Source organism: Phodopus roborovskii, unplaced genomic scaffold (assembly GCF_943737965.1).
Source record: "Phodopus roborovskii unplaced genomic scaffold, PHOROB, whole genome shotgun sequence".
NCBI lineage: Eukaryota > Metazoa > Chordata > Mammalia > Rodentia > Cricetidae > Phodopus > Phodopus roborovskii.
The window spans coordinates 19,774,966-19,800,495 of NW_026125281.1; the positions used below are offsets into that span (position 1 = coordinate 19,774,966).

The 25,530-nt window shown below is 38.2% G+C and overlaps 1 protein-coding gene across 1 annotated transcript in view; it reads right to left on the reverse strand.

Moving 5' to 3' along the window:
- Positions 1-24,877, reverse strand: part of Sntg1 (syntrophin gamma 1) — a 250,178-nt gene extending 225,301 nt beyond the window's left edge. Inside the window, exon 1 of the mRNA XM_051197950.1 lies at positions 24,785-24,877. The gene's annotated coding sequence lies outside the window, so the exon portion shown is untranslated. The remainder of the gene's footprint in view (positions 1-24,784) is intronic.
- Between the last annotated feature and the right edge of the window lie 653 nt (positions 24,878-25,530).

Below are 25,530 nucleotides of genomic sequence, written 5' to 3' on the forward strand. Positions count from 1 at the left end.
CATCGTCTCCAAAAGATGAGGTGGGTGGTAATGGATGTCGCCAATGGAAATGTCCTCAACAGCACCACCACAATGAGGCTGTCCCCCAGACCTGGTGGCCCACGCTCTTCTTCAACCTCTTTGACCTGGCCCAAGCATCTTGGGATGTGGGAGACTGGACGTCTCTTCATCAAGGACAGTTTAAATGTGGAGGGTTGTGGGAGTGTCACCTGCCCCATGTATCGGACCCCCCCAAATCTCCGGGCTGATCACATGTTCCCAATAGAGCAGCATTAAGAGACATTGACTTTTACATATGCATGGGGAACAATTGAATAGCAACAGACATCTCCAAATATGGTAGGGTGGATGCCTGCCTAGATAGAACCAGATGAGCTCACTGCATGAATAGCTTGTGATCACTAGGTAAAGCATAGGGCACCTAGGCTCATGGTAGACTGCCATTTAAAACCATTGGCTGGCTGTTTTCCTGCTCTGCATTTTTTTCCTTTAAAAGATGCCTGCTATGAGACAATAAATGAGTTTCTGCTTGACTAGACTCCCTGCTGCATCTGATTGTCTCTGGGAATCTTGGAGGCTGGAACAGTACACTTATCCCTTCCTTGAACCCAGCTCAACCTTCCCCCACAATTTCAACAAAATGATTACTATATTTCTATAGCAGAACTCATTTAATAATTTTGTAGTATTACATATAAATAAACTTTTATTATCAACAGACAAGTAAAACAGAAGTTTTCTCCTTCACAGATTATTAATTTAACATTCCACACAAATGGCTTTCCTAGAAGTTTTGCTTGTTTTTGTGTTGTTTTCTTCATCTCTCTAAGAATTTAACACAGCATGTTTTGATCATATTTACCCTCCCCTTAGTTACTCCCCTTACTTAACTTATTGTAGTAAGTTAAGGCCTACAGGACTGAAAGATGAGCCAACCAGGATTCTGCCTGATATTAGAGATCCTGATCATGCCTAGCCAATAAGGGGGGACCACACAATGTGAACAGTTCAGAATGCCTGAGTGCTAGGAGGGTGTATAAGTTTTCCCCATTGATAAATAGACAAGTCTGCTGCTTCCCTTTCACCTGCCTCCCAGTGTCTGTACCATCGATGCTGTGCCTTTCTACCCCCTTCGCGAAGGGGCATTAGGATGAAGCTGCACCACCCTAACTTTATTCCTTGTACAGCTTTGTTTCCTTCTCTTTTTAAACCCGCAATTCCAGTTTGTGTTCTCCATATAAATGGTTCTCTTAAAGCACACAGCATTAATAGAACCCCTTAATACAGTTCCTCATGCTGTAAGGGCCCCCAGCCATAAAAGCATTTTTGTTGCTATTCCTATAATTTTGCTACTATTATGAAATATGATGTAAATATCTGTGGTTTCTGGTGGTCTTATGCAACCTCTATAAAACAGTTGTTTTGACATCCAAAAGGATTGTGACCCACAGTTTGAGAAAATTCCTCTATACAGTTTTGATATAATTCCTAACTGTGACCAACTTGTCATGTGACACTTTACTAAGCAAATAACCTCTCCTCCCAGTAACAATCATTTGGCAGCATCTTCTTGATTAAAGATTGGACACTGTGTCCACATCCATTTCCATGCTGAGATTTGGTCTTCCTTATATTTGCATAGGTCTTGTACATGCCATCACAGCTGTTGTGAGTTTATATGTTTACATGCTTTTTGTATCCCAAAGACTGGTTGTTTATATTCATCCACCAGCTCAGGTTCTATTACTCTTTCTTTCCCTTTTCTGCAATGACATCTGAACCTTGGGAGGAAGGGTTATGACATAGATATCCTATTTAGAGGAGATAATTCCACAATCTCTGATTCTATGTATTTTGGCAAATTGATGGCTATTGTATTAATTATCACCTAATAAAAGTGGAAACTTCTCTGGTGAGATCAAGAGGCTCATTCATGTATGGATGGGTTCTAGAGTTCAGTCTTAGTAAGATTATGTGAAAAAATTTTGGATGTTGACAAGATTTGAATGTGATCCTCCAAAACTCATGTAGTGAAAGCTCTTCCCCTAAAGACTTGAAGGCTTAGAAAAAAAGTAGGATTTGATGAGGCCAAAGGTAAGCTTCAAAACAGTGTCTCAGCAAGCAGCCAGGGGAAGCAGGCTTGCTCCATCTTAGTGCATATTGATCACTGCCCTTAATGCAACAAAGGTGCAGAAGTATGGCAAAGTAAGAAATTTAACATAAATATTTGTTATAGAGCAACCAAAAGGTCTTTGCCATAGGCCACTCATGCTTTCCACCTCCACAACTATAAAAGTTTCACTTCCTTACTTATAATCAACTCAAACTCTAGTGTACAATTAAAAAAGAAAAATAGAGTAAGACAGTGTATATATTAACCTAACCACGAAAAGTATACAGAGAGTGAAACAATAAATCGACAGAAAATTTAAATCACAACCATCTATTTAATATATGTAAACCACAGAAAAATTATGTTTTCAAAAACAGGTATGTTTTAATCAATCTTTTTCTAATAATAGATCATGAACATAAAACAATGATATCATGAACATATAAAGATTAAGGTTTATTAACCCTATTTTTGAGCATTTATCTCATTTTTGGAAGCCACATTCCTTCGTGGCCTATTGCTAAGCATCACTTTATATGTGAAGCATGACAGAGTTATTCACTGATGGCTATGGATTGACAGAAATAGGCCATCATCCTATGTTTCCCCTCAAGTATATGCTTCCTGTGACCTGAGTTATCATAGTCTCTAGATCCTAGACAATCCACCATTTTCCAGCAGCTGGGTATAAATTATTTATACTAGAGAAGACTTTGAGGGAAAATTAATACTTCAAACCACAGCTATGAAAAATGGATATACTAATATTTTGGGTTTTTGTTAGTCACACCAAACAGAAATCCATAATCAAGTGGGATTTGAGAAGTGATTTTGTGCATAGACCAAAATGAATTTAACTTTTTGCAACTTCTGACCATAATACAAATAAATAGCAATCCCTTTGCTGTATTGTACTTTTGCGATGCTTAGTCTTTAAGAAAATAACATTGACATATCTTGATTAGATGATCCTCCCTCCCTCCTTCCCTTTCTCCATTCTTTCCTTGTTTATATTTCTTCACTTGCATTCCACACTTCCTCATACTTCATATATTTTCTCATCTTCTTGCCACTTGTGGTACCCAATAGCATTTCTCCAGTCAATGTGTGCTGCCTTGTATTTATGTAGAATCCAACTATTAAAAGATAGCTACATATATTTTCCTACAAGAACTTAACACTGCTATAAGATAAATAGAGCTGATAGTTGGGGTCCACCAGACAGTACCAGGATATGTGAGAAAATCCTCAAATGTGGCTTAGTAAAAGTTCTTATCTAGCCAGGCATTGGTGGTGCACACCTTTAACCCCAGCACTAGGGAAGCAGAGGGAGGCAGATCTCTGTGAGTTCGAGGCAAGCCTGATCTACAAGCTCCAAAGCAATACAGAGAAACCCTGTTCAAAAAACCAAAACCAAAAACAACGATAAAAAAGACTTCTGATGGCAATTCTCTTTTCTTCATCTTGAAAAATCCTCTCTTGAAAAATCTATAATGCTCTTTTTTACAGTTTCGTAATTAGCTCTATATCTCCCAATGCTCTATTCAGAAGGCTCTCCCTAATAGTTGTATATCCTTCTCTTTGCTCTCTTCTCTCTCTCCCTCCTTTGTGGCATCACTGCATCACTGCTCCTCTCTGCTGCCTTTGCCCTTCTGCCTTTCTACGCTGCTGTTGCTCCACTACCTCTGCCTCCTTGATCTTTGCCCTGCTGTCTTCTCTAACTCTCTTCCCTGCATTCTGGCTCTGCTTCTGCTTTTGCTTCTGCTTCTCTTACCATCTCTCTCCTCACGTCCAAAATCTGCACAATCATAGGTTGTTTTACAAGGCTCTGCCCAAACTAAAATGATCAGTTAAGTCATAAAGTTTCTCTCATGCTAGGAATTTTGCAATGACCCATGCATTTAGCACTGAGTTGGTGAGAACTCCTAGGCAGAAAATGGTATTGGAAGTCAAGACTTAAAAGTAACTACTAATGAGCTAGGCCTTGAGTGCTGAAGAGTATGGGCAGACCAAAGTTGATACAAGCTCTGGCTTTGAATCAGCAAAATCACCTGGGAAAATGACCTTGCGTATTTGTCTGTAGGGAAAGCCTGACTGCTTTGAATTTGCTCTGATGTCTAAAGTTAGCTTGCATGCATAAAAGGCTGTCTCAGTGATTGAGAATTATTTCTATTCATCCAAATTGTGCAGCCTAAGCATCCTCCTTTTGACTATCCACAGTTCTATTTGTGGCCAACACATATAAAACACCCCCCAAAGGACTGTGTAAAGACCCCCACAGCTGCTCTTATTATAGAGACATAGGCATAGTAGCCAAGAAAGTTACAGAAACAAGTCATTCAGTCAACAAACCCATTTTTTTTTTTTTTGCGCTAATTGGGGGTCACCAGTAACACCTGTTGAAGCTGCTTTGCCAAGTAGGCCTCTACAACAAGGTCTAGATGTCTAGTGGATCAACTTGTTAAATACTAGTTATCAAGGCTGTATAGTCCCATGGCCTCTAAAGATAGATTTTTCAATTGCCTTGTCTACAGAAAAAAAAAAAAAAAAAAAAAAAAAAGGTAAGACTAGCTTAAAGGCTGTCTCCAAATGTGTTATAAATCTTAAAAACTATGAAAGTTGATTAACAGAGCACTTTAGTCATGAAAAAAATGTATCCTTAGGATTTGATAAGATTCTATGTCCTTGTTTATTAGGGAGCTGTTACATACTAAACTATATTTGACATCAAAATATTAACAATATTTGACTACTGTGTCAGCTCATGAAACTTGGTTCAAAGCTCTAGGATATTGGGCCTCTGGGTTAGGTTTCCACTAACAATATCCTGAACAATTCCAGAAAATTCCAGAATGCTACCTGATAAAGGCATTACTGAAAATAACAGCTTACCACCAAGTCCAACTCCTGCAATTAACTAAACTTCAGGATTCATATACTCAGATGGATTAATATATGCATGTATATTATTGATATTAAAATATTTCTGTTAAAATTAATGTTTTAATTAAACAGGTTTGGAGGTAAATCCATAATATGTGATGAATAAGATCGGTGCAGTAAAGAAATCAAAATAGCCATTCAGTGGGTGAAAGATAAAATTGTATTCCAAACCTCCAAGGCTGTCTCTTGGGACAGAGGTGTGGGTAACTGTTCCCAGAGCTTAAAAGGAAGAGGGACCTAAGCGGAGGTAAACCTGTAAGCTGGAGAACAGGGTTTTTTAAATGTGAAATATAAGGACAGAAGGGGAATAGATGTTAGCATAGATCTTGATATGCTAATAAGCACTGGATGCATATATTAGTCAAAGAGACAGATGTTCCTTTTGCCAGAGATGAGAAGAATACTTTATTTTAGCAGGTAAGAACCATTTTCTCAAGTCCTTCAACAGATGTAGTTTTTCATCCAGATGGAAGGCTGGGGATATAGCACTTGAAGGAGCAAACCAATGAAATAACAAAGAAGTAAATTATAATAGAAAAAATTATTAATAACAAGGTAAAAAACAAAGGGGAAATTTATGTACTGCTGCTCATTTATTAATACCTCTGACAGACCAGAAAAACTCTGGTTTCCATTGCTAGGTCCCAGGATGGCTAGCGCAATCCTACTAAGCTTCTATCAAGTCCTCTGACTCCATACCTTCTTCCTGGTAGCTCAAAAAAAAAAAAATGAAAATAGCATGAGGAATATTTAGAAATATCCCTTCTATATAATATTCTAATGTAGTGAAGGAAACCAGACAATGGCCAGTGACTGGTTTCTGGTTTGTGGAGGCTGTCCTTCACAAATGTAAGTAAGGCTGTACATTTATGCGTTTTACAGCTTAAGACGGCAAGGTGTGTGCAGCTACCAGAAATTATCCTGTCATCAAAATAGAATGACCCATATTCCTTTTATGAGTCTGGATCAAGCTGTACCAATTACCTAATGTTTCAGAATTAATATAATTTTCCAAAACCCTTCTATTTTGACTCTTAATGTTGCTTCTAGAAATACAGAATGAGAATAAAAAGTCTTGAGAATTCATTTGTTGCCTAACCACGATCTAATCATTACATGTTGTACATGTAGGCTGAAGGCAGATGGACTTGCTTTTGTCCTTGAAAAAAATCTATAGCCTCATAAAACAAATCAAGTATAAACAAACAAACCCTTAACAAAAGGCTAAACTATTTATTTAGCTTTTAATGACCATTTTGAAATTAAGCAGGAAAGAAGAAGAAAGGACATACTGAAGAAAGATACATGGCAAAGGAAGAAAATCATAATGAAAGAAAAAAATGAAGTATCTATCCAGCAAATAATGCCAGTTAGATGCTTCACTACAATAACAGACAGGTTGTTGGTATTTGCACCACTTTCTCCCATCACAAATTACTGTTAATATTTTTCCAGGCCACCTCTTCCTTTCATGTACTCAAGCTGCTTTCCTGCCTGTGTATAAAGAAGAGAAAATGGCTGTGTTGTTGCTTGAGACAATTGATCTACATGCCCCAAATGACCAAGTGGGCCACCCCTGTGCTGGGGCAGAACACATTGCTGTTTGTCTATGAATTATGATAAAGAGGTTTGCAAGTCTTCTGCAAGAGTCCTCAAACATTATTCATCTCTAAAAGCCACTAGCAATGTTTTGTTTTGTTTTGGGGCAGAGTTGTGTTGTTTTGCTTATTGTTTTGTTATTTATTTATTTATTTATTTATTTATGGTTTTTCAATACAAGGTGTCTCTGTGTACTCTTGGCTGTCCTGAAACTTATTTTGCAGATCAGACTGACCTCAAAGTGATAGAGATCCACCTGTATTTGCCTCACGAGTGCCTAGATTAAAGGTGTGCACCACCAAGACCTGTTACTGAGTTGGAGGATCTAGTCCCCAGACAACTCAGGGTAAATAAGAAAATCCATGAAAGGGGCAGGTTTCTAGACATTTCTGTCTGAGGGGAAAAATAAGGAAACCCAGATGCTTTCTAATGGTAACTTTCTCTTTACTCCATCTTAAAAAAAATAAAATAAAAAGTCGTCTTGGTTAAAATCTCCCTTGCTCTTTAATAGTTTCTTAACTAGATCTGTATCTCTCCTCCCAATGCTCTATTCAGTGACATCTCCCTAATCAGCAACCTATTCTTTGCTCTCTCCTTCTCTCTGCCCCTCTTTTGCTGTTATCTTTCTCTCTGCATCTCTCTGCCTCTCTCCCTGCCGTCTGCCTCTCTACACTGCTGCTGCTTATGCTACCTCTGCCTCTTCACTCTGCTCTCTGACAGCCCAAGTATGGACAATTAAGCTTTGCAGGGCCTGACCCGTACTCATAACACGTTAAGTAACATAGTTTCTCTGAGACTAGGAATGTCACACCGACCCATGCACATAGCTCTAAGATTGTGAGGGTTCCCCGACAGAAAATGACATTGAAAATCAAGAATTAACAATAACATTTAGTTAGCTGGACCTTGAGTGGTAGGAAATATGTGCAGACTAAAGTAGGTTCGACCTCTGCCTTCGAATTAGCAAACAACACCTAGGAAAATAACCTTGTGTATTTGTCCTTGGAGGCAATAAGATATTGTAACCCGCCTGCTTTGAATTTGCTCTGAAGTCTAAAGTTAGCTATCTGTGTGAGAATTCTATGTCAGTCTGAGTATTGTAAAATATTATTTTGATTTAAAGTTTAAGCATCATATTCCTGACTATCCATAGCTATGTCTGTGTCCAGTAGATGGAATATTTCCATAAGATAAATTCACAAGCATTGGGAAGAAATGAAGCTCTTAGGGAATAAATAAAGTGACTCATGAAAGAAATTACAAACAGGTACAACTGGTTTACACAGCCATCAAACATATAACTTTGCCAGGTGTGGCTCCTCACAATGGAATCATGTGTCTGATGGGTCTACCTGCTAAATATTAATTGTCACCTGCTACATAGTCCCATGGCAACTCTCAGCATTGACCTGCCCAGTTAGCAATATTTTCTACATACACCTTTCGTTTCTTGGTTTCATATTTTCATAACACTCTAACACTCTCAAAACTTTCAATAAAGTTAAACATTGAATAAGAGGATGGAGTCAACATTCAGCTGGCTAGAATTAGCCATAAGTATATTTGGCAGAACCACACTAGGATAGAAAGACACAGGAAAGAATAAGGAGGTGCTTAGGAAGATTTGCAGGCCTTTTTGATTGGGGAATATATGGAGAGGCATGTTTATACCCCATTATCTGACTCCTATATTTTATTTAATAACAAAACAATAAAAGTAATTGCTTCAGAGGGACATTAATGACATTAACAGACTAGTTACTCATGATTAATTCTTATTTTTTCCAGGAGAAACAATTTAAATCAAATGTGGCTAAGCATTTGTAAGTCACCACTCTCAGACTATTTAAGAACAGTAACTTTGAGTTGTAATTCTGTGAACAGAGAGTTTGCTACATATGTCTTATCTTACTCTACTTACTATAAATGAACTTCATCATCTTGGAGCTAATCATAAAATATGGTGGACTTGCAATTTGTAGTACATATTCGAGTTTGCTCAATGAAATTTAAAATCGTGTTATAAAGAATTAGGAGCAAAAGGCTGTTCTTCATCTATAAAAATCTCAGTTATAAAACAGACTGCACTTTTGAATACAGTGGATATACAGCATTTATCTTTGGATCACAACTGTTTGAATAGAATAGTTTTTTGTGGTACTTATTAAATTGATTAAACTATGAATGGGAGCAACTATAAACCTGTTAGGGATAATTCAATTTTCAAATATAAAACAGAGAAACCTGTAATGCAAGAAAACATTCTCTCATAGTTCACAAAATACCCTTTCTTCAACCATTTCCTGGAGAATTAACTATACAGAATGTAATTTGTTTTACATCAATAATTGAAACAACCTTAATCCCTAGAATTACTATAGAAATAAAATTTAATTTTCATCTCTATTTCATAAAAATTTTAGTACAATACTATGTTAGTGTTAAAATATCCAAATTTCCCACTTGCTGGTATATTCTCTCTTCTGAAATATGATAAACTATTTATTGAGGGACTGGCGCATAAGCAGGGTTGGCACAGGGTTACCAATTTTCACTGTGTTCCTTGCCCTTTGGAGTCAGAATACCGCTAACTTCTCATTTGTAGTGGTTAGTAATCCCTTAACCACACAAGATAAGAAACAGGTGTCAATAACAAATCACATCAATGTAGATCTTGTCTCCGATACAAATCCTTCATGTAAGTTTCTCAAAGAATCTCAGAAGGTAGCCATGCCATAAGCAGTACTCTCATTCTTAATAGAACTTCAAATTCTATAGCTCTATATTATTAAGGCAGAGACTTGTAATTTGAGACTCTCACACCTGAAGCCCAATAAGCACTCTAAGTGCTGGTTTAGCGTGCTTGAATTTAAAATCCACTTTTCTAGACCACTCCATAACTGCGATAATGACATAGTATAAGGATAATTATGTATATCTTAGCTAAGAATTTTGAACTCATGGAGTCTCTTCTGACTTAATTGTTGTTTTATTTACCACATGTTTCTTGTTCATAAGTGGTCTGATGATTTTCCAAATAACTCATTCAAAGCAAAAGGCAATTAATTGCTTCTGAATTTTTTGTACTTCAATTCATTGGGTCTCCTAGAATTCTGTTGGAAAAACAAACTTATTTGAACCTGTTATTCTGGCTCATTTTGTGTGTTACCCCAAAAATTATTAACTGTACATGATTCTCAAAACATACCAAAGCTCCCAAGCAAATGACCCTGATTTTGAGCTACATAATTCAGCATAACTAATGTCACTTGAAGTGTGTGTGAGAGATAAGAAATCTCTTGGAAGTTTCAGCTAGCCCCATAGGTGACATACAAGTTAAGACACTTGAGATTTTGGAACAAAGCCATTTTGTTGTCAGCAGATAATTGGTTTCCTTTTAAGAGACTTGTTTTGATAAAGAAGGTGCAGTTGAATAGGCCATAAAACTTCTCTGTAACTCTATCATTCATTATAAATCTTCTCTTATTTGGTCGACAAATATCTAAAATTGCATGCACAGCAGTATCCATTATCATCACACAGAAAGGAACATAACAGGTTGGATCCAAGCAGGCTATGCGGGTACAAAAAAGACACATGAAGGGCCCCTCTCTCTTCACTGCCTTTTATCTTCCAACCAGTACCTATGTCTCTTAGGGAATGCTTTGAAATGTCTGAGACTTTGTTCCATGGTAAACTGGAGGATAAGTTTATACATGTTTTACATGTTTTTTTCTTCTGTAGAGTGAGCAACAGAGTTTAAGAAACTGCCTATTGAGCAAAAGAATTAGCTCATGGTTAAAGAGCAGGCCTCTCAGAAACATTAACCAAAAATGGCCTAATATGCTACAATAAGACCTGGTACATACCTTCACATCATGGCTGGAGGAGGCAACCCAGTAGGAGGAAAAAGTTTCCATGTAGGCAAATGAGTCTGAGAACTGTGATGCTCCCACTATTCATAATCCCACAAAAGCGTTCAAGTTATCAGTTATAACATACATACAGAAGACCTAAATAAGACCCCTAGAGGATTTCTGATCTCTGTAAGGGCGCATGAGTCCCTGTCAATTGATTCTGTGGCTACGCTCTCTTGCTGTCCCTGACCCCTCTGATACCTCTGATCCATCTGTCTTCTCCTTCCTCCACAGAATTCCTGGAGCTCTGCCAAATATATGGCTTTAGAACTCTGCATCTGCTCCCATCACTTGTTCAATAAAAGTCTTTCTAGTGTTTTTGATGGGAATTCTACAGGACTCTAGTTCAAGAACACTCTTCAGGCAGGGTCAATCGTTGGTTGAAGGATTTGTGTCTGGGTTGGTATTCCAATCCCTCCATTCAAGCCCTTCCCTGGTTACAGAAAATGGACAGATCAGGTGTTATGTCTGGCATTACTGGGAGTTTTTGCTAAGATTACTCTAGTGGATTTATGGAGCTTTCATTGCACTTAGTTTCCACCTAATCACCGAAATGTCTCCAAATTTGTCTTTTTTTTTTTTTTTGAACCCTCCAGTTCTCATCTGACCCAACAGTACTTGCAAAATCTGTTCTATTTCCACTTCTTTGGGAGATTCCTCTTAAGCCCTGATGTTATTTGGCCTCTCTGCTTCTGTGAACCTTAGCATGACAATCTTTTATTTTATAACAATTATTCACTTATAAGTGAATACAAACCATGTTTGTCTTTCCGGGTCTCTGTTACCTCAGTCAGAATAATATTTTTCTAGTTCCATCCAATTGCCTTCAAATTTCGTGATGTCAATATTATTAATGGATGAGTAATACTTCATTGTGTAAATGGACCACATTTTCTTTATATGTTCTCTAGTTAAGGGATGGCTTGGTTGTTTCCAGTTTCTGACTATTATGAATAAAGATTTCATGAACATAGTTGAACAAATGGCCTTATGATAGGATTGAGCATTGTTTGGGTGTATGCCTGGGAGAGGTACAGCTGAGTCTTGAGATAGATTGAGTCCCAATTTTCTGATAAACCTCCACTTTGATTTCCAAGGTGTCTGAGCATGGTTGCATTCCCACCAGCAGTGGAGGAGTGTTCCCCTCACTCCACATCCTTGCCAGAATGAACTGTTCCTTGTGTTATTTTATCTTAACCACTCTAGCAAGTGTAAGATAGAATCTCAAAATCCTTTTAATTTGCATTTCCCTGATAGCTAAAGATGTTGAACATTTCTTTGAGTGTTTCTTTTCCATTTGAGTGATCTTTGCTGAGAATTCTCTGCCTAGATCTTTAACTCTTATTGAATTGGATTATTTAGTTTGTTGATATCTAGTTTCTTCAGTTCTTTATATGTTTTTGATATTAACTCTCTGTCAGATATGGAGTAGGTGAAAATACTTTCTCATTTTGAAAGATGCCCTTTTGTTCTTTTGAAAATATCCTTTGCCTTACAAAAGATTTTCAGTTTCATGAGGTCCATTTATTAACTGTTGTTGCCAGTGCCTGCATTATTGGTGTTCTGGTCAGGAAGCTGTCTTCTGAGCTAATGATTTTAAGGTTGTTCCCTCTTTTTCTTCCACCAGTTTCAGTGGATCTGGTTTTATACTGATGTCTTAATTAACATGAACTTGAACTTTGTGCAGGGTGATAGATATGGATCAATTTACATTCTTCTAGATGATGAAATCCACTTAGAGCCTCATTTGTTAAAGATGCATTCTTTTGTCCATTGACTGTTTCTGGATTCTTTATGAAAAATCAAATGATCATAGCTGTTTTTATGTCTTGTCTTTAATTTAATTACATTTATCAACCTGTCTGTTTTATGCCAATATCATGCATGCATTTTTTATTACTACAGCTCCATAGCATAGCTTGAAATCAGGGACTGTGATACCCAGGGAAGCACTTTATTGTGTAAGATATTTTTAGCTATCCTGAGTTTGCTGTTATTTCATATGTTTTTCAATATTTTTATTTTAAGATCTGTAAGGTACTTTATTGGAATTTTAATGGGGATTCCTTTGAATCTGTGGGTTTCTTTTGGGTAGGATATCCATTTTTACTATGTTAATTCTATCACTCCATTAGCAAGGGAAATATTTGTAGGGACTAATATCTTCTTCAATTTCCTTCTTCAAAGATTGAAGTTTTTATTGTACAGGTCTTTCACTTGTTTGGTTAGAGTTACCACAAGACATTTTATATTATTTGTAGCAATTGTGAATGGTGGTGTTTCCCTGACTTCTCTGTTAGCCCATATATCATTTTTATATAAGAGGGTTACTGATTTTGTTTATTTTGAGATACTCTTGCCTTCAACCACTTCACTAAAGGGGTCTTATAGGCTGTAGGAGACACCTGACAGAATTTTTGGTGTCACTTATGTAAATTATCATATCATCTGCAAATATCCAAAGGAATCCTTCCTTTCCAGTTTCTGTTCACTTGACCTCATTTCTTTGTCTGATTGCTCTATCTAGAACTTCTAGTGTACTCCTACATGAATTTTGAAGTCTGAATACTTCATTAATGCACATAAATAATTCACATGGAAAGAAAAGGGTGAAAATCACTAGCAAATCAATAAGAGATACCAAATATTCAGCAGAAGGTATCATTCTCTGCATTAATAATAGATGATGCAGGGACCCAAAACTTGAGGCATGAGATGGAAGAAAAAAATTATCATTGAAGAGTAAGGTGGCTGATCATGCTCAGTTATCCTTTCATTATTATTTGATTTCACAAAAACACCAACAGCAGTTTATGCTGGAGAGGAGGTAGAGAAAGGGGAACAATCCTCCATTGCTGGTGGGAATGTAAACTTGTATAGTATGGCAGTTTCTCAGGAAAATGGGAGTCTACCTCAAGATCCAGAAATTCTACTCTTAGGCTTATACCCAAAGGATGCACATTCATACCACAAAAACATCTGTTTAACTATGTTTATGCAGCATTATTTGTAATAGCCAGAAGCTGGAAGCAATCTAGATGTCCCTCGCCCAAAGAAAGGATGAAGAAAATGTGATACATTTATACAATGGAGTACTATTCAGTGGGAAAAAAGAAAAACAATGAAATCTTGAGATTTTCAGGCAAATGGATGTAACTAGAAGAAACCATCCGAAGTGAGGTAACCCAGACACAGAAAGAAAAACATGGTATGACTCACTCCTAAGTGGATATTAGACACACAACAAAGAATAACCAGCCTACCATCCACAACACCAGAGAAGCTGGGAAACAAGACTGACACTAAGAGAGACATACATGGTCCCCCTGAAGAGGTGAAAGGGACAAGATTTCCTGAAGAAATTGGAAGCACAAGGGGAGGGGGAGAAGGTTGGGAGAAAAAGCAAGGCAGAAGGGAAGGGGAAGGAGAACATGAGGAATCAGGAAGTTTGAGTTGGGTCAGGTATTATGTAGACTCTTTCTAAGGAATCATGATCTTTTAGAAGTATGGGTGGAGCAAATCATGTCAAACTGAGAATATAGAATTTCACAGTCATAATTGCCATCATCTGTCTCTTATGTTGTTTAAGCCGTCCCATTTTCCAAGATGATTCCTGAGTCCTGACAGGATCCTATGGATTTGAAGTTGTGTTTTAGCACTCTATAGTCATTTATTCTCAGCAACTTTACTAGCTATGAATTTATTCATTAACCACCATTTACTATAAGAAACTGCTTTGAATAATGCTGTAGGGAGAATTTATTTTAAAAATATAAACATATGTATTTAGCAGTTGATTTGACACAATGTCCATTAAGCATAACAGAATCAGTAGGTTCACCACTGGGACTTATGACCTCCCTTCTATCGGCTTTCTTCTTTTATCAATACCAGCCATGAGCATTCTGCTGATAAGTAGACCTTGATCCCAAAGAAAACACAGTTAGTTACCTCCACAACTGTCATGTCACTATTATAACAGTAGTCATGTATCTTAATTATTTAGCATTATATCATGCAAGGTCTACAGGTGGGTAAGAATACTGATGACTTTTCTATTCTGATTGCCAGCATGATAACTTCCAACACAATGAAAGCTAGTCAGATGAGAGTAATAACATAGCATGATTCCATTATGGCCTCTGTACAAGATGAAAGGTGTCTTTTGAACCAGGATTTTATCCTCAAGTAATGGAATGTAGTTTATAGCACTTGGAGGCTTTATTGTCAACAAATAACCAAGATGTATCATAATTATCTGAGGCTTCTGGGGCTGGTATTATCTACCTATGCATTATATACCATTATATTCTTAAATTAGTTTGTAAAACAGTTTTCATTTGGCTTCTTTATGAATCTTTAGCTTAAATTAATTCTCCCTCCCTCCCAAACCCTCAGTTACCTTTCCTATTCTCATCTGGTTTACTGTTACAACATTCCCTGATTTGAATTCATATCACACAGGAAATCACGTAATTTCCTCTCTTGTTATTATCTTTCCTACCTCAGACCATGGCTACCCTCTAACTTCCAACTGTCCCCAAACTAAGTAAACACACAAGCTTAGAAGAATAAACCTATGTTTAAGATATGAAGGAAAACATGCATTATTTGTCTTTCTACCAAGAGTTTGCTCACTCATTACAATATTTTTCCATTCCATCAGTTTCCTCACAATTGCATATTTTCTTTAATTCACAGTGGAAGGGGACTTTGTGAAATTAAAATGAACTATGCAGCAAATAAAATTGTTAATGGAAGAAAATCTGACACAGAGACCAATGGACTAGATACTAGAGAAATATACTTAAAAATGCATATTCTGGTCATTTTTGACACAACCGTCAATACATCAATAAATGCTATCTAGAGAGTGTAATGTCTATATGTAAAAAGATGGCACTAAAGTATCATAACATATCAAATCAAGACAAAATATGTTCAAGAGGTAAGAATGAGGTTTGCAAAATGACAATTGATTAAAGAAAATGTAACTGAGTCCTTAGGAAAAAAAATAAAATGTAACTATATTACTCTAGCAAGACTTTTAGCAAAGTAAATGAAAACAGAAGTTCCATTGAAATAGTATCAGTATGGAGGAGAATTTTAGCTAAGTATGAATGAAGTATTTCTTGGGCTGGGGAGATGTCCAAATGGATAAGTCACAAGTGTGAATGAGGACTGGCATTTAGTCTCCTGCCATCTACATACAACCCTGGTGGGCATACTGACTCCCATGTTTTCCTAACAAAGGGAAGGAAGACGCAGGACCCACTCACAGGACAGAAGATTAGTTTGACTAACTTACTAGATGGGTTCTGGTTTGAGCCAGCGACCCTGCTTCAGGAAATGAAGGACAGTGACTAAGGAAGATATCCAATGTCAACCTCTGACCTCAGCTCACAAACACAACTACATGAATATATCTTCATACAACGTGTGTACACATAAATAGGCCACATCACACATGCACACACAAATTCACCCCTCACACAAAACATTTCTAGATCCAGTGACAAGGAAAGCTAATGATATAAAAATACAAGAGCTTATAGTTGAGTATGACCAATTTTAATCTCAAGAGTGAAGAAAAGAGGATGAATGATAGGACTGAACTTTTTACAGAAATAAATATTTAATTAAGTACATGTTAGTATTTAGGCATTTATCCTGGTCTGCCTTTAGAATTCTGACCATATACAACGTCAGCTGCATCCAATAAAAACACTACCTGTGTCTATTCACTACATCCCCCTTTAAAAGGGTCCTGCACACTTCCCACCATCCTCCTCTCTCTTTTTCTCCCTCGTCTGTCTGTCTCTCTCCCTCTTTCTTTCCTCTCTCCTGCTGATCCTGTCCCTAGAGGCCAGTCTACCCACTCCCCTTTTCCCTCTTTATGATCCTTTCACCTAATTCAAAAACAAAAACAAAAAATAAACCCTTTGCTTGATCCCTGTAGAATGGTGTCTTCCTCTCTGACACCACTTTTTCGCCCGTTTCAGTTGATGTTAGAGTTTTGTGACAACAGAATTATCTGGGGATTTTTCAGGGCTAAGGAATGCTGCAAAATTACAAAATGCAACCAACTTCACACAATAGATTGATTGGGAGGAGATGCATAAAGCTGCTTCTGAGAGGGAGCTAGAGAGAGTGAGAGAGAGCAGGAGCTGTGACTGTGTTGAATGGTGTCTTTCTCTCTTTGACCACTTTTTTTTTTAATTACGTCACACACTATGATAGGTTTAAGAATTTCACAACAAAAGGGTTTTCTGGGGGATTTTAGGGCTAAAGAATGCTGCAGAATCACAAAATGTCACCAACTTTGAATAGTAGATTTATTGGGAGGAGATGCAAAAAGCTGCTTCTGAGTGGTGATTAGAGGGAGAGACAGAGAGAGGGGGGAACAGGTGATGTGACGGCTCTGGCATTATATATCGGGGTGTAGAACATGTTCATAGTGGAAATATGTGACAGTGGAAATATATTGGATTGGCCTTTAGTAATGGCAGTGATTGGAGTTGGGGTGGGGGATGTGGGAGCCCATGATTCTAAAATGTGGGCACCAATAGCACAGACACTAAGATCAACAACTAATAAATTAGGTCTCATGAAACTGAAAATATTCTGTAAGGTAGAGGATGATGTCAATAGCATAAAAGGGCAGCTTACTGAATAGAAAAAGATCTTTACCATCCCCATATCTGACAAAGGACTGTTTTTCTTTTTTCTTTTTTTTTTTTTTTTTTTCTTTTTTTTTTTTTTTTTTTTTTTTTTTTAATATATGGAGAACTCCAAAAGCCAAATAATGCAATTAAACCTGGGGTACAGATCTAAATAGAGAATTCTCAACAGAACAATCTTAAATGGCTGAGAAATACTCTAAGAAATATTTAATGTCCTTAGCTATCAGGGAATTGCAACTCAAAAAGACTTTAAGATTTTACTTTACATCTGTCAGAATGACTAAGATAAAAACACAAGTGAGAGCTCATGCTGTCATGGATGGAACACACCTCCATTGCTGGTGGGGGTGCAAACCTGTTTATCTTCTTTGGAGATTAATATAGTAGTGGTTTCTCAGAAAGTTGAAAATTGATCCGCCTCAGGTTCCAGCTATGCCACTCTTGGGCACCCCAAGGATACTTAATCATAACACAAGGACACTTGCTCAACTATGTCCATAGCAGCTTTATTTATAGTATCCATAACTTGGAAATGGCTTTGATGTCCCTCAAGTAAAGAATGGAAAAGGAAAATGTGGTCCATTTACACAATGGATTATTACTCAGCTGTTAAAATCAATGACATCAAAAAATTTGAAAGTAAATGGATGGATCTAGGAAAAAAAAATCCCGAGTAAGGTAACTGAGACCCAGAAAGACAAACGTGCACTCGCTCATAATTGTATATTTGGTGTAATTTACAGATGCAGAGAGGGTAGGTAACAAGGAATGCTTAATGGAGACTTCTATCTCCATGGCAACGGAAAATAGAATAGATTGTGTAGGTGGTCTGAGGGCCAGTAAGGATGGGTATAGGAGCCTTAAGGTGGAGCTGGGCTCAGTGGGAGAGTACTAACAGTGCTAAATGGGAAGTGGTACCATTTCAGGGTCAGTTAGAAACTTGATATGAGTGAAACTCCCAGAAATCTACACAGATGACAACAACTAAGACTCTGAGCAAAAGAGGATACATAACCTGAGCTAGCCATCTCCTGTGACCAAGCAAGACCACCAGTGGAGGAGACCAACCCTGCCACAAAGTCTTTGACTTACAGTCTGTCCCTCTAAATGATGTACTAGGATAGGGGTGGCATAGAAATTGTGGGAGTAGTCACACAACAAGAGAGTGAGCCCACTCCTGATACTCCCCAAAGTGCCTGGACCCAGAGGCTGGATGACTCAGAGACATAGAATACAACCAAACACTACTGAAGAAAAAACCAATCATATAATGATGTCTAATAATATTCTGCTTTATTCGTAAGTTGTTGCCAAGTCCAACAGTCATCAGGGAGCTTTCACCCAGCAACTGGTGGGAACAGGTGCAGAGACCCACAGTTAAACATTAGACTGAACTTGAGAAATCCTGTTGAAGAGGGGGAAGAAGGACTATGGGAGCCAAAGAGGTATACGGCATCACAAGAAAACCCAAGCAATGAAATAACCTCATCTCATAGGAGCTAGCAGAGACTGAAATTACAGCAGGAGCCTGCGTGAAAATTAGACCCTCTGCATATATGTGACAGTTGTGTAGCTTGGGCGTCCATCGTGTGGGACTCCTCACTGTGGTAACAGGGGGTCTCTTTGAGTCTTCTGCCAGCTTTTGGGATGCTATTTCTCATTCTGAGTTGCCTTGCCCAGTCTTAATGCAAGGGGAAGTGTTTAGTGTTAACTACAACTTGATATGCTTATTAATATCTTGATATGCTTATTAATATCTACAGACATTTTCTGAATAGGAAATGAGGATTAATGGATGGGTGGAAAGCTAAAGGGAGGTGGGGAAGGACTGGGAGGAGAAGAAGGAGTGGGAATTGTGGTTAGACCGTAGAAAAGAAAATGAATTATTGACAAGGCTTACCTGCAGGGAGGCTGCAGAAATATCATGTGTATTATCACTCTAATCAGCAAACACATGAGGTGCACATTGGGAGAATGAGGGGCTTGTCCTCAAACAATCTCTACGGTTCTTACTTGACTTGCTTGTTCCAGTGTTTATTCTAATTCTGCTATTACGTTTTGAGTCTTGAGCCAATCATCAATGTAATATTGGTAACACAAATAATAATAGAGATAGATATTGGGGTTCAAGCTTCAAGCCGAAGATCATTAGATCTTACTTCAACCAAGCTGACATGGCAATCCTGTCTCCACAAACCCTCAGAGGCGAAAGTTCTCAGTTCCTGTGTTCCCCTCTTTATACTCCATTCTTCACCCAGTCACATCATCCCTGTCTCCACCTCTGTAGTGCTTGGATTAGAGGCCTGCGATTACAGGTGCTGGGTGGGCATGAGCCCAGACAGATCCACCTTCCTGTTTCCTGATTCCTGGGATCAAAGGTCTGTACCTGGCTAGCTAGTAAGGCTGTTAGGATTAAAGGTGTGTGTCAACACTGCTGACATCTATCGCTTGTGGCTGACTTTGCTTTCTGAATCCTCAGGCAAGCTTCAATAAATCAAAAATAATATATCACCATAATTATTTATGAAAAAAATGGGAAATGTCAGTTTTTAGTTGTTTTTCCTACATTATCAAGTGTGTGATCATGACCTAAAGATTTTCTTATAAGCTCTATGGATAGTTATTTATACAGAACGTTGTTGTTCCCAAAGACTGTCGGTGTAAGTTACCTGTGTAGACCTCCTCTTTGAAATTTCTTTTTTACTAAGAGGAGTGGAATTTAACAAGTCCCAAAGTAGCCTAGATTAATCTGCTAAATGAGGGAAGAAATACCATGAATGTTCAGAAAGTCCACTACAACAAATTCTGGGCGAGAAATAATAATCATGCTTAAAATTATATATAGACGATGTGTTCAATTTTGATAGAAAACCTTTTTTTTTTTTTTTTACAATGTTAGTTGAGAAAATAACTATGAATATGTTACCATTGCTCATTGTTTTTTAGTTTTTTTTTGGGGGGGGGGTTACAATGTTAGTGTTTTGAAATAATTGGAAGTCCTGAGGTCGCAGTAAGAAACAAAGGTTTGTGTCTTTAAACTTTCATGGGTATAAAATAAAACAAAAAGCTGAAGCACAATTCAGTTCTTTGCTGACAACCTGACCAGCAGCTATACCTTCATCACCTATAGGAACCTTAGTCAATAAGGTCAACAGGAAGCTACATCATCTGTTGTTTACAACAGATTAGGAAATTAGGCAGATCTGTGAGTTTTCTGCCAGCCTAGTCTATAGAGTGACACAGAAAAACTCTGTCTCAAACAAAGGAAGGAAGGAAGGAAGGAAGGAAGGAAGGAAGGAAGGAAGGAAGGAAGGAAAGATGAGAGAGAGAGAGAGAGAGAGAGAGAGAGAGAGAGAGAGAGGAAGGGAGGGAAGGAGGGAAGGAGGGAAGGAGGGAGGGAGGGAGGGAGGGAGGGAGGGAGGGAGGGAGGGAGGGAGGGAGGGAGGGAGGGAGGGAGGGAGGATGCTGTAGGGTAAAGAGCCCAGCCAGAGTGGGCCAGTCCACTTTGACCAGCTGACACCAGAGCCAATTCTGCTCCTGTACAATTGAAACACAGAACCAACCAATCCCTGAGCACCCTGAGCAGGAAACCAACCCATTCCTGATCTCCTTGACACTGAACCCACAGCCAGTGGGGGGGGGGGCAGGATTTGAAACCTGAGCCAGTGGGGGCCGGGAGGGCAACTTTATCCTTAGGCCCAGAACCAAAGAAAAACACCCTGACTTTGAAACTAGTGCCAAACAAACACACTTTGTCCATAGAATCACAGCCAGTGAAAGAAATATTGCCTGGCTCTAAATTTAGAGCCAAATGGCTAAAAAGGACCAGCGAAAGGAACAGTTTGTCCTGGAATCAGAGCTATCTCTGCCCTGACCCACAAAACTACCCAATCCCTGAGCAGGAAAACTAACCTGTTACTGAGCTGAAAAACTTCTCCCTGGGTAAACTTGTTCTGCCTACCTGGGGTTTCCTCAACCTCCAAGGAAGTGATTCCAGGTTGCAAAAGCAAAAGGTTTTTTTATTGCTAAAAACTGAACTGGCTGGGACCTCATTCTGTCAAAAGAGTAAGGTGCCCGCTTACAATTGTGAAGCGTTTTTAAAGGGAAAGGGAGGTTTGAGGCTGCCAGTCTCAGCCGAGAAGTTTCCCAAGGTTACAGAGATTGCATAGAGTACAAAGTTTTGACAAAGCGGGATTGTTTAGCACACCTGCACGATTAGGGAGTTTTCTTTCTCTAGGACCTGTGGGCTCAGTGGGCTTGTCCTTGAGATAATGGGGGCAGTGGAGGGGGACAAAGGGGGGCGGGCTCTTGCTTTCTTATTTTATTTCCCTAGAACAGCACCTGGGCTCTGCACTCTCCAGTCAGGAGTTATTTATATCTTTTGGCAGAAACTCTTGTTCTTTCTGGTTTTCCCTTCTTGCCATGAGTCCCATATCTTTTAGTTATTAATTTTTCCTCACAAATTCAATCCCGGAAGAAGCCCTATATAACTCCATCTTCCTGTTCAGTGGTGGGCTGTCCTTCACCCTGGCAGAGGTGGTCATTCTCATCGAATCCTCCTTCCCAAATAAATCTCCTTCTCAAAACAGTCTTGGATGAAGATCTCCATGTGCTGGTACAGAACAGAAGAAACTTCATGGGTGTTCCCTTAAGGGGCTGATCAAGTCTGTAGCAGAAAAGTAACAATTTTTCATTAGAGCCCGAGGAAATTTCCATATTTCTGCTGGGGCTCCCCCTTTAGCAGACTAGTGGAAGAAGGGCCTAAAAAGCTGTGAGCCCTGCTAGGACCATCCCTTGGGGGACAAGGCGGAGCTCAGCAGTAAAGGCCCTCTCTAGGAGAGGAGCAGGATTGATACATCCTGTGGGGAGATCATCCTCCACTACCCCCATCCTGGATTCCCAGTAAGTCAAGGCACTTTCCTCTAGAGGGCTGAAATGACCTACTGTGGCTCCTGCCTCCAAAGCTGCCCTATTGTGTCTCTTACTCATCCACAGCTGTCCTATTGCAGCTCTAGATAGCCTAGCTTCAAGATAAATCAGGACACATTTGCAACTCCAGAGCTGTAACACTCACACTTGCTTACATTTTGGTTCTGGAACCCAGCACTCACATTTGCTTATAGCTGCATAAGGCAATTACTCACAAAAGTAAGCTAAACTGGCTTGCATTGAATTTATGCCACTTTATTGAAGATGAATAGCCAGCCAGAAAGGCTACAAATTCAGATTTTTTTTTCTTCAGGAAAGCCAGTGATTTTCAGAATCATTAATATGCCTATAAGGAGCAGAAACTTGAACATTTCCAGTGGAAAATAGGTAAAAGGAAAATATATTCTGTGAACAGCTGGTTCATGAACAGAATAAATAGACTGTGACATGCCAAACTAAAGAAAATATATATTGCTGCAAACACCCCAATAACAGAGAAAATAGAACGGAAACATCAAATTTTATACACAGCATAATCTTGTTTAGGCAATAGGAAGATGCTGAGGATACTAGTGACCCTCTCAACAAGCAGTAAGAGCAATGAGCATAAAAAGGTCAGGCAGCATGCACAGCTATTGCCAAATTGGCCAAATAGCTACTAATTACTGTATGGGAGCCAACCAAACACGGTTGGTTTTGCAGATGAGTAGATGTGAGAAGAACCTACACATGTGCATTCAGAATATACAAGAAGTGGGAAGAATATTTGAGATCCATCCCATTAATAAAATGTTATCTATTCTTTATACTTGTCAGAATGTTCTTTGAAGATGTGAATAGTCACCAAGAGAATATGCCCAACTCTCCCTACAACTCATTCTTCCCTCTCCCTGTTCATAATTCTTACAGCTCTAACTTCTCATCAGTCTTAATATGGGTCTGGAAGCCAACAGATGTATGATACTTCAGGCATACCACTTGTCCTATACAAGATAAGTATAAAGTAGAATTAATAAATAAAACAGAGCAAGAGATTAACATTTGAGTGTATGGTCTAATAAAATCATCAGCATCAGTGTTATTCTAATTTGTAGCTATTAATTCAAAAATGCTACTTTATCATATATTTTCATATCTCAAGTGCCATGCTCATCACAGAGATGACTGGAACGTCTAATTATCTGATGATTCACCGTGTAAATGTTGGATGGAAGAGATGACTTTTGCTAAGGCGGAACAAGTACTCATTCAAAAGACTATACCTCTTACATTCTCCAATTGTTTATTTCTGGAAAATTATTTTGAAATGCAATGGAGTTTAGATAACTTATAGTATAGAAAATGAAGATGTAGATTATGATAAGTGAGAAACAACGTCTAACTTCTTTAGAAAGGAGTTATAAAAATAAGCCTGTGGCTCGTTATTGTAATGCTTTGACTTCTTTCTCTTCCAGTGGCTACAGCTGTATGTCCCTACATCCCACCTCCTTGCTCCCTGTTTTAAGTTTGGCTTTTCTGCCTAGCTATACTCTGTCCTGAAATAGGCCAAAGCATCTTCATTCATCAACCAAAAAAAGCAACACATATTCACAGCATACAGAAGAATACTGATATGAGATGCCTCACATCAGTGGTGAGACATCTAATCATACATTGAAAGTTTTAAGATTTTAAATAAATTGCTTCTGTCAGTAAAGGGCTTGTTATATAAGCATAAGGACATAGTTGACTCCCAACAATGCATGCTAAAAAAATCTGGGCACAATAGTATGTGTCTATAATCTTAGCACTGGAGAGGCAGAGAGGGGATTTTCCCAGGCTGACTGGCAAGTAAACTTAGCTGAATCTGTGAATTCTAGATTCAGAGAGTTGCACCATCTGAAAAATTTAAGTGGAGATAAACTGAGGAAGACACCCAGCATTAACTGCTGCCTTCTACTAAAGCAGGCAGATACACACACACACACATACACACACACACACACACACACACACACACACACACACACACACACATGCAAGTTATGGCACTGTGCACATAAACTCAATACAAACATATAGTTATATACATATACCACACACCAGTATTTCTCAACTTCCTAATGCTGTGACCCTTTAATATCGTTCCTCATATTGTAGTAATTCTGAACCATAAAATTGTTTTCATTGCTATTTCATAATGGCAATTTTGCTACTGAACAGTGTCTCAGTTTCTAATGTCATTGGAAATGTGCTTTACAATGGTTGTAAGCCACAGGTTGAGAACTGCTGCTACAGACACATGTGCACATATATAGAACTAGCAGCTATTTCTTTTACTCTAAATAATATGTATGAAGAACAAAAGACAACCAATATCATCTTCTCAAGAAACTCATCCAATTGTACATTATGACTAAAATCTGGGCATGTTCAGAATACTGCTGTCTTTCCCACAAAAGAATAAGGTTCCAAATCCCATGAATTTTTCAAAACAGCAAATGACATTTCAAAAAGTATAATATCCAAGAAAATAACTATCTTGTAAAGGATATAAAAAATAGTAACTTTTCACTAATTCAAATTTATTGATTATATTATATTGACAAATAATATCTTACTTGAATTTAGATAGAGTGATAGTTGTCCTTTGCAGGGTTACTTCTTGGGCAATCTCATCATCCTGGAGAGCATACTAGAAGCTGAAATAGAAAAATAAAATAAGTAGAAGCAATGGATCCATGCATTGAACATACTAGCTTTCCCCAGAGGTTAGCATATATATTGATACACAACAATCAAACTCCAAGTCCCTGATGTAACCAAAAATAAAAGTGTAATGTTTCCAATGTATGAATGCCTATTTGATAGTTTTATGTTGACTTGACACAAGCTATCTCATTGGAAAGGGAGGAACTTCAAATGAGAAAAATGTCTCCTTAAGATCTGGCTATAAGTACTTTTCTTAATTAGTTGTTGATGAGAGAAAGCAAGTCCATTTGGGCTTATGGCATCCCTGGGCTGGTGGCACTGTCTTATATAAGAAAGGAGGCTAAGCAAGCTAGTTAGCAGCATCCCTCTATGGCCTCAGCATCAACCCCTGCATTCAGATCCTGCAATAACTTCCTTCAGTGATAAACAGTGATGTGGAAGTGTAAGTCAAGGGAACAATTTCCATCAAAACTTGTTTTTGATAACAGTGTTTCCTCAAGGCAATCATATCCCTAAGATAGTATAAGATTAAGTTCTAGAGAACAAAATTTGGGGAAATTATCTTTAAACAAAGCACAAATGAATATACTATAACATGCCCACATTTTCCTTTGCCAGAGACAGGCCCTTGGATCTAAACTGCCAGCCTACAGAG